Here is a 15,911-nt window from a genome sequence, read left to right on the forward strand (position 1 = left end):
CATAGTTTTTGTATATGAAATAAAGTACATGGATATTCTTTATTTTGCATTTTCTCATTGGAAAAAAAGGTTAAAATTAATAACCACGATGTATTACTTACAATTATTTCATAACACACACATCTACGTATGTATGTATGTATATGAAATATCAACGAAAGACTTTATGGTGTTTTCTTTCAATTATGTACATTCATGTATGTATGTACCTACATATAATGTGTATGTTACAGTTGAAAACTCCCAAGTGTCTTCCAGTTACAGTTATACAAGTATATCTTCCAGTTGTAATATATTGCATCTAAATTACTAAATTATTTTCACAATACATCTTATATCAATTTTAATAGCTACTGATCTACTGATCATTTTCTATTTTAAAATTTTAATTTAATTTTGTTAGTAATCATAGTATTATACTATTCTAATGTTAATGTACAGCATAATAAGAAAAAGAGCTCAAAAACCTATTTACAATTCTTATAAATGCTCATAATACATCTAAATACATAATATTAATTGAAGACCTCTTTAATTAATTGAAGATTAATTGAAGATCTCTAAAGTCGGTGACCTAAAAGCAGATTGTGTTTAGGTAATCTGTGTTGTATTCCATCTAAACTGTTACCAACTACCGTTATAGTTGAAGTATATTTTAAGTTGTAATGTATTTTGACTAGTTGGACTATAATTCCGTCTAACCCACGTCAGTTGATTCATATGGCGAATTACATTCCAACTGGTCAAAATATATTACAACTGAAAATACAATTCAAATATAAGTACAAGGGTACAAGGTAAGATGGAGAGCTTACGTTTTCGTGAAAACGTCCTTCGACTAGTAAATTAAGTTGGAAAGTCACATTTTGGTTTCGAACACATCCTTAGAGTTATCGTAATACCTACATATTCGTAATACCTAACAAATATTAAGACATTATTGAAAGTGTATTTGCGCTTGTAGAGATATAATTCAATAGTTGAATGGTTTTCGAATATGAATTACCTAAAACGCCAGTTGAAATATATTACAACTAAAAAAACACTTTGACTGTAACATATACATACATAATTATTTTATTTTTAACATATTAGCCAAAGTGCCATTACAGAGAGCTCCAACGCGTCACTGTGGCCAGTCATTCAATTATAACAATATAATAATAATATAATATAACATAACATAACATCATCATAATAATAATATTTCATCATAATAATAATAATAACATAATAATATTTATATTTGGTAAAAACAACTAATGGCGTTCCCCAACAACCATTCAACCAGATTAGCATCTTACATATAAAACACTAAAGTTTGTTTGTTCGTATATACATATGTATGTACCTACGTATTTTTCGTCAACAGTCTATTGTTCTGACCTCATCGAACAAATAATTCGCTTTTTTCTCATTCATAGGATTTGAAGTTTCCGGGGGCGTAGGCCGATAGTGGAGCCCTAGGGGGTGCATACCCTGGGGGTGTACATATGATTTGTATAAGAGACTTACTCTGTACATATGTTTATTTGTTCGTGACGGTCAATTTAATAAAAAAAACAAATGAGTATTCAAATAAATTTAATAAAATGTTTATTATTAGATTAGTCATGTTTAAGCGGTTTATATTACAAATACCGAGCGAAGCTGGGTAATAAAGCTAGTAATTTATATTGAAGAGGTCAATATAAACTAACAGCTTTATTCAGTAGCAACCCGGTTGAGCAGATATATCGCCCTATATATAGGAGATGTTGCCAACATATTTGTGTGAGCCACAGGAGGAACAAACAAATCAAGATTCCTCAGGTCCCTGAATTTACTAGATGCATAAAACCTAAATTCATTACGAATCTGAGGATTGTGTACTATCCCATTTAGTAGCTTAAAAAACTGCCTTCCCAGAAACATAACACGGCGAGACTCCAATGAGTACATATGTACGTTACTGGTGAAAAACAGCGTGATTTCCCATTTTTATTGGTCTATACTGGTAAGGATTAATAGGTGAGATCATCCTTGGTATTTTCTAAGTAAATGGTTTGGCATTACGAATTGGGTTTCAAGAGAAATCCGATCCGAAAAATGGTTTAAGATCTTTGCACACGTTAATGTACAACATTTACGTACATAATGTCATAGGGTTTGCGATTTTGAGACCTTGTGCAATCCCCAAAAGTGGGAAATGAGTCTCGGCAGTGAGTGAGTTGTGTGTGGAAATCGTCTTGGTACATAAATGCCGTTTGGCATATGCCGTTTTTGTGGATTGCGGGTGTAACGTGTCCGCTATTGCCAAACTGTTGTATAATACATGCGTTTGGGCAACCGACTTGTCTGTCCGGCCCAAATCGGGGCCACAGCTTCTCAAGTCGAGAGTATGTACATATGTAAGATCTGACTGGGAACCTCCCCAATCATATTTCTCGTATGCCTGAGTGGATTTCAATCGGATTCTGGATACTTTTTACTTATTTTACTTACCTCTGAGTCTTACTTTCACTTACAATTACTATTAACCTTTTGAGTGGTGAGTTAATTTGAACATCAGAAACGTCTCAGGAGTGAGTTTTTTTTTTCTGAATCAACTGACTTGAAAAATCTGAGCGAACACTTTTATTTTGTGGGAAGTTGTAAAATTGACACATTTCGCTCGATTATATGATTGATTTATTGCCCGGCGGCGGCTTTGGAAAAAGTTCTACTTGCATCCTGGACTAAATTCTCTCGAAAATAAATGTATAATTTTACGCTAAATTATTTTTATGAGGGTCAAATGAAATAAATTTAGTCAAAGGTTTCAATGTTATTCGTTCGGAACATATTTTATAGTTTTTACATGTGGAAAATATTATTTTAGCAAAAAAATTGTCATCATATTCAGTCATCGAAATTTAAATGGCTTTCACGCCTCGTTGAATTTATTCGAATACTAAAAAATATATACACAAGAGTAAAAGAGAACTCTCAGCTATACATGAAAAAAAACTTGATGCAAATATATCAAACAACGAGAGTGGTAGAATATTTTGAGTGATTGAACGTGTCAAAACGTACGGGTACGGCGGTACGCCGTGGAGCCCATTTTACTACGGACGTACCGGTACGTTCATACTCCTCAAAGGGAAGGAACAATTTTGCCTCTTATCCGATCGTTTTCATACTTTGCCATTTTGGTAATTTTGGTCATCAATATAAGTGGAAGAAAAAAATCGTATTATGGTGCGTACGCACCAAGCCAACGAACGGCCCACAGGCCAACTTTTAAAACCAGCAGCGTACAAAATATCGAAATAAAAATTAAATTAAATATCAAAATTGAAGATTGAAACTGAAACATTTACTAATCGAAACGCATCGAGAAACGGAAACGGGAACGGGAATTGCATGCGTTATTGTACGATGGAACGATGGAACTTTCAGGATTTATTGTATGTATGTCCGGGAAGCTTACTGTGACAAAAATCGGCCAAAAACAGGAACGGAAACGAGATAAACGGGAATGAGTGTCATTGCAACGCAATAATTTCAAATGTTTTTAGGGTAAAATAAACAAATAATTGGATAATTTCAAATGTGTTCGCTGCCTGCGTTTTCCCGACAAATGAAAACGGGAAACAAAATAACACGATTTTCGTAAAAAAAAAACACGACCTTCGCGAAAATTGGGTGACTTCACGAAAAATGGTGACTTTGAATTATCATCAGTTGAAACTAATCATAGTCGACTTATTAAAACTGCAACTACATAATATTACAGCTGTTTTTCAGAAGGGGGAGGGGGCGAAAAATTGCCCAGTTTATGGTTTTTATAATGCTTTGAAACTAAATATTTTTTTGTTCCAAAGGTTTTTATAATGGTTTTTATAATGCTTTGGCATTAGGGATTCCTGTTATGCCACAATGGTCTAAACTTAAATAAATAAATAGATAATCTTATATATAAAACCGAAACGGCGTCTGTAATTCTTTTCTGATTGGCTGGATTGGTCAAAGACGATGTGGTTGGTCAGTCGATAATTAATATTATTTTTACTTTATCTATGTACGTAGTAACAATAGATGAAGTTTTGTGATCATGCGAAAATTCGAACTAGAGATTTTGACTGATTCGAACTCAGAATCGATCACCGATCACATTTTTATGATCTAGAAAAAATGTGTGTCTGTGTATTTTAGAGATTTTTTGAACACCGTCAGTCGTATCAAGCTGAAACTTAGTATTAGTTACTGAAATTTTTATCGAAATTTTAATTTAAACTGAATCGAACTGAATTTTTTTACATGTAATAGAAATTATAAATTTTATTACCTAATATACATATTTAACTGAACCGGAAGTAGTACTTTTAGTATAGAGAATCGAAGTTTTTTATGTTATTCTCAGAAACCTTTTAGTTTATTGAACTGAAATTTCATATCTATCAGTTTAAGATTAATAACAAGTTATGTATATCGGAGTATTTCATCGGGTAAAAGTCGAGTTAATTCAGGGCACGGCAATAGTATAAGCATCGCAAATAGTAGCCAATCACTGGAAGGAGTGGGTCGACCAAGCCTCGCTTCCGAGCCTAGAGGTTCCGTCCTGTCGAGAATTCCGACTTTTACCAAAAAAATTCGGGTGTGACCAACCCATGACTTTATCTATGCATTTGAGGAATATAAGCAGGTTACAAAAGAAAAAGAACTAATGACTATGATAGCGATACAAATTGAGCGCAAATGTATGGAAACTTGCACAAAACAAAAGTTCTCGAATTTTCGCATGATCACAAAACTTCATCTATTGTTACAACGTACATAGAAAAAGTAAAACGCACTGCGTAGTTCACAGTAATACGAAAGTAAAACTTATTTAACAACAATATCACATACAATGTAGTGAGCAGATAAGAAACGGGATAGGTTTGTGAGATTATTATGGGGTATTCATTGTTGTCTCACTAGTTTCAGCATTGCAAATTTTCATCAATACAATTCACCATTTCGTCCGTGAATAAGTCATTGTTTGACAACAATCACAGTATCAGCTGATTTAATTTCAATGACGCAAGTTTGGCAGCAATTGTATATTTAATAGTTTGTTCGAATATTGCGTTCTTTGTATGAAATTTACCCGCTCGTGTATCCCTTGTTCGAGTTAGGTCAAGGGGACACGACACGACAGAGACCCCAGGATTCATATTGCATCCTACATACATATCTATTTGTGGTTATGACAATAAAGGCACTTAAAAACTTCGATCATATCGGGAAATTTACATGAAAATGTCGTTTTATGATAATTTTCGTGTACGACAAAAAAATGAAGATTTAATTTTTACTTTATCTATGTATGTACGTAGTTTCTTTTTGTAGACGAATGTGCACATACTTATTTAAAACGTGAATAAATTTGAACACTTATGTTCGAACCGACTTACGTAAAATGTGCATGCTATCGTATTCACCCCCCTCCCCCCCCATTGGACCCGCAATGATCAATTACATACATTTCATTTCAGTTTCGCATTGCATTTTGGTCAACAAATGCAACATTTTTCGTGCGTATAGCGATCGGTAGACTTTGACTTTTATTTTGTGTTACTTTTGAGTTCGTGTTTCGTATTTTGAAATATTTACATAAATAAAATTTTAATATATAATGCGTAAGTTATTGATATCATTAATTTACTTATGGAATGTGTATATATTTTATATTAATGGAAATTAAAATAAAATGTCAACGTCATGTTATGGACAGCAAAGCTAACAATAATATTATTAAAGACCTTGCATTGAATGGTATTGTAATAATATTATATAATAAATATATAAAATTGAATGTCTATATGTCTGTCTGTCTCGTATAGGCTCCTAAACTACTCAACCGATTACGATGAAACTTTCACTATTTGTTGTATGCATGTCCGGGAAGATTACTGTGAAAAAAAAACGGGGAAAAATCTCTTAATAACAATGTTCGTGATTACGATTTTACCGACGTGACTGTATGAAACGCCATTGTGTAGTCTAGGAAATGTGTTTGTTAGTAACCACGATACCAGTTGGTTTGAAGAGACTTTCGGTTTTGAAGAGACCTTAGTAGAGCTCCAACTATCACTTGAAACGGGAACAGGAACGGGAACGGGAACGCAACGCGAACGGAAACGGGAATTGTATGCCTTATTCTGGCATTGCAACGCATGCCGGGTTCAGCTAGTTTATCAATAAGTTTTCCACCAACAAACAAAGCTGGGCCGCAGGTTGACGCTTACACATTTTTCTCATTTTTCAACCTTAATTTTAATGTAGTTTCTTCCTCCGAAACAAACTTTCTAACCAATACAGGCTTAATATATGTATGTACACAGATCAAACAGTGATAGTTTTATTTTTAGTTATAATTATTGAGTCTGTTTCCAGTTCAGAATATTCGAAGTATTTTAAATATACAGTTTAGGGTTGAAGCAATTAGACCAGATGTCTCCAAAATTTTTGGGCTAAGGGCCAAGTTTATTTTTTTAAAGCACTGCACACTTCGTATACGATTTTTATTCAATTGACCTCAAATAGGAATTTAAACAATTTTAAAGAAGAAAATGACAATGATCGGTAACGTGACATTTTCTTTCAAAATTGGTTTTGTGGCATTTTTATTTTTATTCGGTTAGTGAAAATTCACTTCTCTGCTTGTTAAATTTAATTGTTTTGTTTATTATTACATATATATATATATATATATATATATATATATATATATATATATATATATATATATATATATATATATATATATATATATATATATATATATATATATTATATGTACATATTAGGGTTTCTGATTTTTTCAATTTCCGGGACGCTGATGGAGTTTGATATCGTTCTTGGGATTTCGGGGACATTTAATTTTTTTTAATTATTCAAATTTATTTACAAAATCTTAAAAAAAATCAAACAATATATCTAAAAATGGGATATATAAAAGTAAATTTATTTGATATAGCTTCTTAAGAATAAATAATTAAATGAGAATCCGAATTCTCGAATTCTAGATTTGGTACAAATATTCCCAGGAATGAAAAAACTCTTTCCAATTTCGGTTGAAGTTGGTTTTATAGTTAAAAGGGACAGAAATATATTTTTGAAATTATCTCCTATTTGTTCAATTTTCTCCTCTCAGCAATTTGTTTTTGATAACTCCTTATTCAATTTTTCATTCACTGTCTTCAACAGAATCTTAAAGAGTCTGTTCCACTGTGAAATCGTCAATACAACAAGAATATACTCGCTTTTTTATTTATTGTTTTTCATTTTACTTTTAGTTTAATTTAAACCTAGTGATAAATTGATTTTTAATTCTTAGTGCTTTTTATTTTCTTCCTTATTTTTTTTCTTTAAATATTTTCGGTAGCGTGTGAGTGTTTGTTAAATAAAATGATATGTGTTTTTATATACAATTTAAAAAAAAATGTGAATTATTTATGAATTATCTAGCCACATTGTCATTTTGGGAGTAACCTGTGAAGACACTGTGGTATATGTTTATTTAAAGTGCTAGTTTTGATTTTTCTAATATTTTAATTGTATCCGCTCCACTCTGTAAATGACTCCGACCTTGACTTTGACTTTGACTCGTGTGAATCCTGCTCCGTCGTCCGGTTTTCCAACCAATGAGTGCAGTGGCGTGCGTGATGTTTGTTTGATAAATGAAAATGTTTTCACACTACTTAAATACAGTTCTATCCAACAATCTACTTTCTCTGTACATATTTTTGTAGAATGTATTTTTTTATAACGGTTTTCCTAGATCAATTTTTATATCATAAATTCGTGAATAAATAAGAACAAACCAATGGAAATTTAAAATACGAAAATTTGTTTTACGTAGCCGTGAAAATTCTTCTGAATTTACATATAATATTAGAATATACAAGTCCCTTACAATCAGAGCTATGGAGCTGGAGTCGGAGATGTAAAAAAATAACGGAACCCAACTCCTTTTTACTAGTTATAATTTCCTTTAATTAACATTAATACGGTATGTGTCAACTAGAGTCTCCAATTTAATTGAAGTAAATCAACTAATAAATGTAAAATTAATTATTTTTTTATAAAAATCATGAAATTAAATTAAATTACAAATAAAATCATTGAATTGCACTTTTTTGATATGCAGTAACCAAAGTGATTTTTTCTTCCATCTCATACTCATTTTTTTATTTTAATTTTACTCATTTTTTAAATTAAATTGATTTAAATTTATTATATTGATTTTTTTGTACTTACTTTTTATTTATACTTAATTCATTATCAATAATTAAAAAAATTGGGTTAAATGTCAATTTTTAGTAATTTTTTAAATTCCTTTATTACTTTATCTATGTTTTTTTTCGCTATTATTTCTATGTACTACTAACAATTTTATACGTTGCCAATAAAAGTCTATCTTACTGAAATCATTCAAATTGGAGTCGGAGTCTGGAGTCAGAGTCTGGAGTCGGAGTCTGGAGTCGGAGTCTGGAGTCGGAGTCTGGAGTCGGAGTCTGGAGTCGGAGTCTGGAGTCGGAGTCTGGAGTCGGAGTCTGGAGTCGGAGTCTGGAGTCGGAGTCTGGAGTCGGAGTCTGGAGTCGGAGTCTGGAGTCGGAGTCTGGAGTCGGAGTCTGGAGTCGGAGTCTGGAATCGGAGTCTGGAGTCGGAATCTGGTGTCGGAGTCGGAGTCGAATCATAACAAAAAGCCAGAGTAGGAGTCGGTGAATTTTGACTCCATTTAAAAGGCTCATGGAAAAAGCAATCAGTATACATCGGGTAGGCATTGGGGTAGAGGGTTTTGCTATTGGTAACTCCTTAGAAAATCCATTTTTACAAGCTTTTTTTGCTCTTTTGCTTTGAAAATTGGTCTTTTGTTATTTGCCAATTTGTTTGGAACCGTTTCAACAATGAAATCAGACAAATCGGCAAACCCTGATATAGGAAACGATCGACCTCGAGTCACATACTTACATACTATATCCAAGTTCTGGATAGCAACATCGGGCCAAGGATTGAATCCATGACAGCATTATACACTAACCATTGAGCTATATTGCTATGTTACTTATAGTCGATCCGATGTACCCTAGCTACAGCTCTGATGGCACCCTAAATTAGAACGTAGGTGGGTTTCGGAAGCGGTTGGAAACTTGTATAGGTTTTTTTCCAACTTCAAACTGCCTGATGATCTTAATCTGTAAATCTTCAACTAAAATTTAGTTTTTTTTTTTACTAGCCTCTTCTTATTTAATATGATAAAGAAACTATTTTTAGAACGGTAAACGCTTATAAAAAATGAAATTCCGAGATCTATCACTTCCTGGGTGAATTTAAGATGGGCATAGTAATTAACATAGGTATAACTGGGCCGTCCTATGTTGCAGCCGGTTAACCGGTCCACGTGAGCGTCGTTCTTTTTTTTTATTAAAATATCAGGAAGTGAGTATTACGGAGTCGGAGGTCTCGTAACACAGTTTCGGTGAAAATTTCGGACATTGGATAAGTAAGTCCACACACGTGGATTTCGTAGGTAATAACGATGCTCGTGCACGTAACCGAGTGTGGTCTATGACCGGAAAAAGAGGAACATCGGTTCCCGCGCAGAGTGAGCCAACACCCGGAAATGAGACACCGGTTCACTTTGCTCGACCATTATGACTCGTTACGTTACATGAAAATGGGGACACAATTCGTGCTGAAGGTCCAGCTTTAACTGGTACAGTTACATATACATATGTATATGTACATAGATTCAAATATCATTTCTTTAAAACACAGCGCCCAAATATATTTTTTAGAAAACATGGAAATTTTTGATTTTTTATTAATAATAAGGCTCATATTTTAGGGTTTGATGTTTTTTTAACAAACATACACATGCCGGATGAAGGCCTCTTCAACATGCTTCCATTCGTCTTTATTAACTCTCATCCATCTCACCCCGCGCATTTTCCAAATTTCGTCTACCCATCTTCCTTGTGGTCTTCATTTTACCCTTTCGCATTCTCTCGGGTATCATTCAAGCACTTCTTTTGTCCACCTATTCTAGCTATGTGGCAAGCCCATTGCCATTTCAGTCTCTTTACTCTATTCACTATGTCCAGTACCTTTGTCATTCTTCTCACCCACGTGTTCCGCTTCCTGTCTTTCCTCGTTATGCCGAACATACAGCGTTCCATAGTTATTTGAGTACTTCCGAATAAATTATTTTCAATCGAGGTCAACCCAGGGCTTGGACTTGGGATCCTCTTGGTGGTTAGCATTGACGCAACCACCAAGATATGCTGCTGGCTAAATATATGTATACGATTTTTAGAATTATAAGTTACTATAGTCGATATAGGACGTAATATAATTTCTTGATTTTTAATTAAATTCTTTCTTATTTAACTATATAATATTATTACAATTACAATCTAATTCAAAGCACGGTCCATAGCTCTTTGAATGCATTAGACTTTGTGTGGTATCTTGGCGTCCAGTGTCCAAGTTTCACATCCATACGTCATCGCTAGCAAAACGCATTGATCGAAGATCTTTTTCTTTAGTCAGAGTAGCATTTTTTTTATTTAAAAACAACATTCATTCGTGCAAATGCACTCCATCATAATTTCATACATCTCTTTATCTCTTCATATTTGCTACCGGACATGTCAATTATTTGACCTAAATATAAATAATTATTTACTACTTCTACTGGTTTATCATTTAATGAGATGCTATCAGGCATGCAATAACTATTGAACATTAGTTTGGTCTTGTCTACGTTAATTTTTAATCCAACTTTCCTACTTTCCCTGTCCAGCTGTGTTAGTCTGTTAAGTAGGTCAGCTGGATCGCGAGCTATTAAAACTATATCGTTTGCGAACCGAAGATGATTCAAAAAGCGACCGATATTGAAAGCGTAAAAGAGAGATTTTTACAGTTTTGTATTTAACATTGTAAGAAAAAAGGCAAAAAGTGGGGAGAGGGCGGGTAGTCATAAGTAAAAAAAAAGTAATTCTAATTATGTTCATATATACATACATATGTACATCAAACGAATTATTTTGTTATTATCTTAATATTCTAACAAAATAGGAAAAAAATCGGTCCATATTTCAAGGTTTTTTTACAACATCACAAAACTTTATATATGATATAATACTTTATATATTTTATACTTTATATATAATAATTTATATATAATAATAATTATATATATAAAAAATGAATCGTATGAAGTGTTATATTAAAGAATCGTTATACTAAATTCGTCGATATAAGACAAAAAATTCCGATATATTATATTTTTTCAATAAAAATTGAAATATACTCACAATTAAAGTCACGTGGGCGCATCACAAAAAAACAAGTTTTTGCTAAAGCCTAATTTGAGGCTTCATACTTAATACTTCACAAAATTATGAAATAATACTTTTTTTGTAGAAGTTTCCGATTCAAATCAAAATAATGAAAATATTTTTTTCAAAGGGATCAAAAAAGCCGAAACATAACGTATAGTTATAAGATCGGATGGTTTTAGCTTGTAGCATTCAACTAAAAAATCAACAACTTTTACAAATTTAATGCAACTGTCGAACCAAAAATCAGCTGGATACTTTATCTAGTTAAAAAACATTCATATATAAATACAGTAGCGGTCAATGAACGGTGTCCACCTCGAAAAAAATCAACATTTGTATTGTATCATCCATTTTCTAATTCCAATTTAATAAAAATGATTATTATTTTTTACAATCGAACCCATCAAAGCCCACATAACCTATATTAAGTTAAATCTGAACCATTTCAAGAGCGAAATGCAACAATCCAATATGAATTTAAAAAAACATTTTAAATTACTGAATTGAGCACACGGATATTTCCGATTAATTTGACAATTCGCTACACGTTGGCACAAATTATAAAATTCAACGCAGTAATCTTTCCATACAATGATCAAAAAGTTTGTATCAATTATTTAGCGATTAAGTGGACGTGTTGAAATATCTACTCACTTGCGAATACTTTTCCTCGTATGGAGCAATCTTTCCACTATTTATACACAACGTATCCGTTTTTTATGCCGATAACTGAATCATACGAATCATAAATATACATATGTACGTACATACATTGTGTTATGTCACTTATTAGTTATTAGTTCTCAATTTTTCAAATAGGTCGCAGAATGTACTTCTCAGATCGATTGTTGCATCACACAATAGCGTATTACATATTTTAAGCAGTCGTAGTGTGATTATAAATGTCAATTTATTTTCACATTACACTGTTCGACACGAAAAATGGTTCAGAGACGAGATATGACTTTTTTTTAGATCTATGCCCAGTAAACATGAATCTGGTAATAAAAAATATTGATTGGCTCGAGATTCGGAGATGTGTTTTTTAAATTGCGCGATTTTTCTATATCTTGGTGTTGTTCGGTCAATGTCTCAAAATCTGTCAATTTCCTGTTAAAAATGAATATTGGAATCTATAGTCGGGTATTTTACCTTTCATTTGTAGTAATTTTCAGCTTTCATATCTCTTTAATTAGTTGTCCAGTTCAAATCAAAAGTCAAAATTACGTATTATCACTTGGGATTTTTTCCCACTGTTAATACTATTTTATATTGAGTATTTTCTATTGAAACATGTTTATTGGGATATTATTCTGGCCACACTATTTTTTATTTTCGTTTAAAATGATTGATTGGAAATGTGCTGAATTTGAAATCGGTAAAACTGCCAACTAAAAACTTGTACTATTACACGAATCTGAATTGAATTAATAGGGATAATATATTAAATTGTCTTTATATGAGAATTAAATAAAATTCCACATAGAAAAATCATATTTCAACTCTGAACCAAAAAAAAAGTCGTCATTTGTTGAACAGTGCTATTATGTATTTCAGAACGTCTGGTTATGTATTTTAATTTTTATCGTATTTCTCGCAATAATCAGAAACGGTGAATATTTCATAAAAAGCAGTCAGCCGATTAATATGAGTTCCGAGTTATGTACGACATCGTTTTTTTTATTATTTACCGTCTTGTATACGACTCAGTATACTTTCGATTATCCGTGCTACTAATAGGAAATGGGGACACGGATAATTGAAAAACTATTGATCATATCTTATATACATACATATATTGTATGTACATACATATAACATAAAATAAATAAATAACCTATCGAAAATGTTTTCTTTAGGTAACAAAATTTTTGGTCATTTTTTAATTCGGTCAGTTGAGGATTATATTGTATTAATCAAATCGTTCATTTTAATAAAGAAAGAAAATAATTTACGTATTTTCAGTTTCAAAAAGCATTTCATTATGGGTAATAGTACAAAGTATGTAGTACTAGCCAATTGTCAAAATCAACTGACCGTTAAATTTGAGCTGTATATGTATAACAAGAATGTTATTATAATTATTATATTATTATAATTAAATAAATAAATAAAAAAATGTATAAATTACTATATTATTATAATTATAATCAATAGACCCGTTTATACTGACCATTTATTATACCTACATATAAAAACTTTTCTTTTTCTTTTAAATTAGCCATGAATTCTTTTTTTTTTGAATTCTCAGGTTCGTTAGAATTTAATAAATTTATTTTCGACATTTGGAGCATAGCTAGCTTTACTATTGATCAAGATTGAGTTTTGTATATAATTATCATCATCATTTACAGCCACTCACCATCTCTCCATTACGCTTTCATTCGTCTCTGTTTTGCTCTCATCGATCTCACCCTACATATGTAATTTCTCATTACTTCTACCCATCTTCCCTGTGGCCTTCTTTCATTCTTTAAAATTCTCTCGGGTACCATTCTAACACTTCCTTTTTATATTTGGTCCTTTCTTCTAGCTACGTGACCATTGCCATTTAAATCACTTCACTCTTTCTACTATATCACACACTTATTCCGTTTCCTATTTTCATCTTAATGTTGAAAATAAAGCATTCGATACTTCTTTGAGCACATTGGACTTTGTGTAGCATCTTGGCATTCAATATTCAAGTTTCACATCCATAGGTCACATAAATATATTAATACAAAATAAATCCCTAAAAATAATTTATAATATACCCATATATACTAATTTGAAAAAACTGCATGCCATATATAATATAATATTCCGTTTGTTACAAACATTACTAACAAACTAACCAGTAGATTATATGAAAGAATCACTAATAACCATACTAACACACTTGTGAAAATGTCTATATCCTTCAGATTTAAACACAAATTACCAAAATACAATCTGCTTTAGGTCATCGACTTTAGAGAGTCTTTAATTAATATTATGTATTAGATGTATTATGAGCATTTATAAGAATTGTAAATAGGTTTTTGAGCTCTTTTTCCTATTATGCTCTACATTAACATTAGAATAATATAATACTATGATTACTAACCAAATTAAATTAAAATTGTAAAATAGAAAATGATCGGTAGATCAGTAGCTATTAAAATAGATAGAAGATGTATTGTGAACATAATTTCGTAATAATAAAAAGCATTTAAAACCAAAAAAAAAAACATTAATATATTATAATTGGTCAATGGTTTGAATTACTGATCTTCTATTCTAATATGTGGCGAATAAAAGCATTCAAAAATGCATTTATTTTATCACAAAAAAAAAAAAAAAAAAAAAAAATTCATGCATATTTAATCTACACCCGGATAATCGAGAGAGCAAGGTGTATTCGTGGGAATATTCATAGTATACGTATTCATAGTATAAGCGAACTTTCACTGATATTGTATTATCTGTATCGTCATCCGTATAGTTTGTTCCATTTTTTTTTTTTTTCTTCATTTTTTGTATTCATATTGCTCACGGATACGTAATTCGTATTGCGATAGCCGCGAAGTGTTACGGGTTTTATGTAACGTATCGCGTTATTATTGTCCGCCATCAATTAACCACTTACTCGAAAACGTTATTACCTCGTTGATGATTTGACGACGACAACGACGATGATGATGATACGTGCAGTTTTCGACACATGCCAATTGTCGTTATTATACCTACATATGTACATACATACATACATACGTCTGAATGTAATCCATTTATAAAATCAATGCGTCAGCAAATAAATACACCGTTTGTGTTAAGTATGTAAATATGTATGTATGTATGCAGTACGAAATGATTGTGCTAATTTTCAACTTTTGCAATGTTTTTTTCATTAATATGAAAGCTACTTTAATCTAGATTATTTTTTGTTTTAGTATTTTATTTATTTATGGATTTAATGTTGTATAAGCGAAAAACTTTTGATTAATTGTGTCTTGTAATAAATATTATATACGGGGTGTTGTGCAGGTAAGTGCAAAGCCTTAAAGGATTGATAGCTCATATTGTTTAGAACATTTTGAGCCACACATACATTTTGAGCCACACATACATTTTGAGCCACACACTCAGTCCAAAGTCTTTCATTTTTATTTTGAAAGATTTTTAGTAAAAACACCAAAATCTCACAGTTAAATGCTGATACTGCCGAAGTCAAAAGTGGTATGTTAGTCAATTATTATTTTTTTGTTTTTCTAATGTTTATTCAATCAAATAAAAACAAATACAGTCATCTGTGTCAACAGAAAAAAATATGAGAGGCACAATAGGTTTTTAAAAATTTGACAAGTAGGATAAAACTGATATTTTTTTTGTATTTAAAAAAATAGCTAAATTTTCTTTAAGAGGTAAAACCTTTTTAAAAACATGAATGATTATTGCCCTTTATTTTAAGATATCACTCATGCCGATGTCTCGCCAATTATCAGAATTAGGGTGTAAAAGCTAAATTGAAAAAGCGCGCCGAACAAGGACCGCCATTCACAAGCGACTTTAATTTTAACTTCTACTGTC

The sequence above is a fragment of the Arctopsyche grandis genome, chromosome 2 (genome assembly GCF_051622035.1).
Source record: "Arctopsyche grandis isolate Sample6627 chromosome 2, ASM5162203v2, whole genome shotgun sequence".
In the NCBI taxonomy this organism is placed as follows: domain Eukaryota; kingdom Metazoa; phylum Arthropoda; class Insecta; order Trichoptera; family Hydropsychidae; genus Arctopsyche; species Arctopsyche grandis.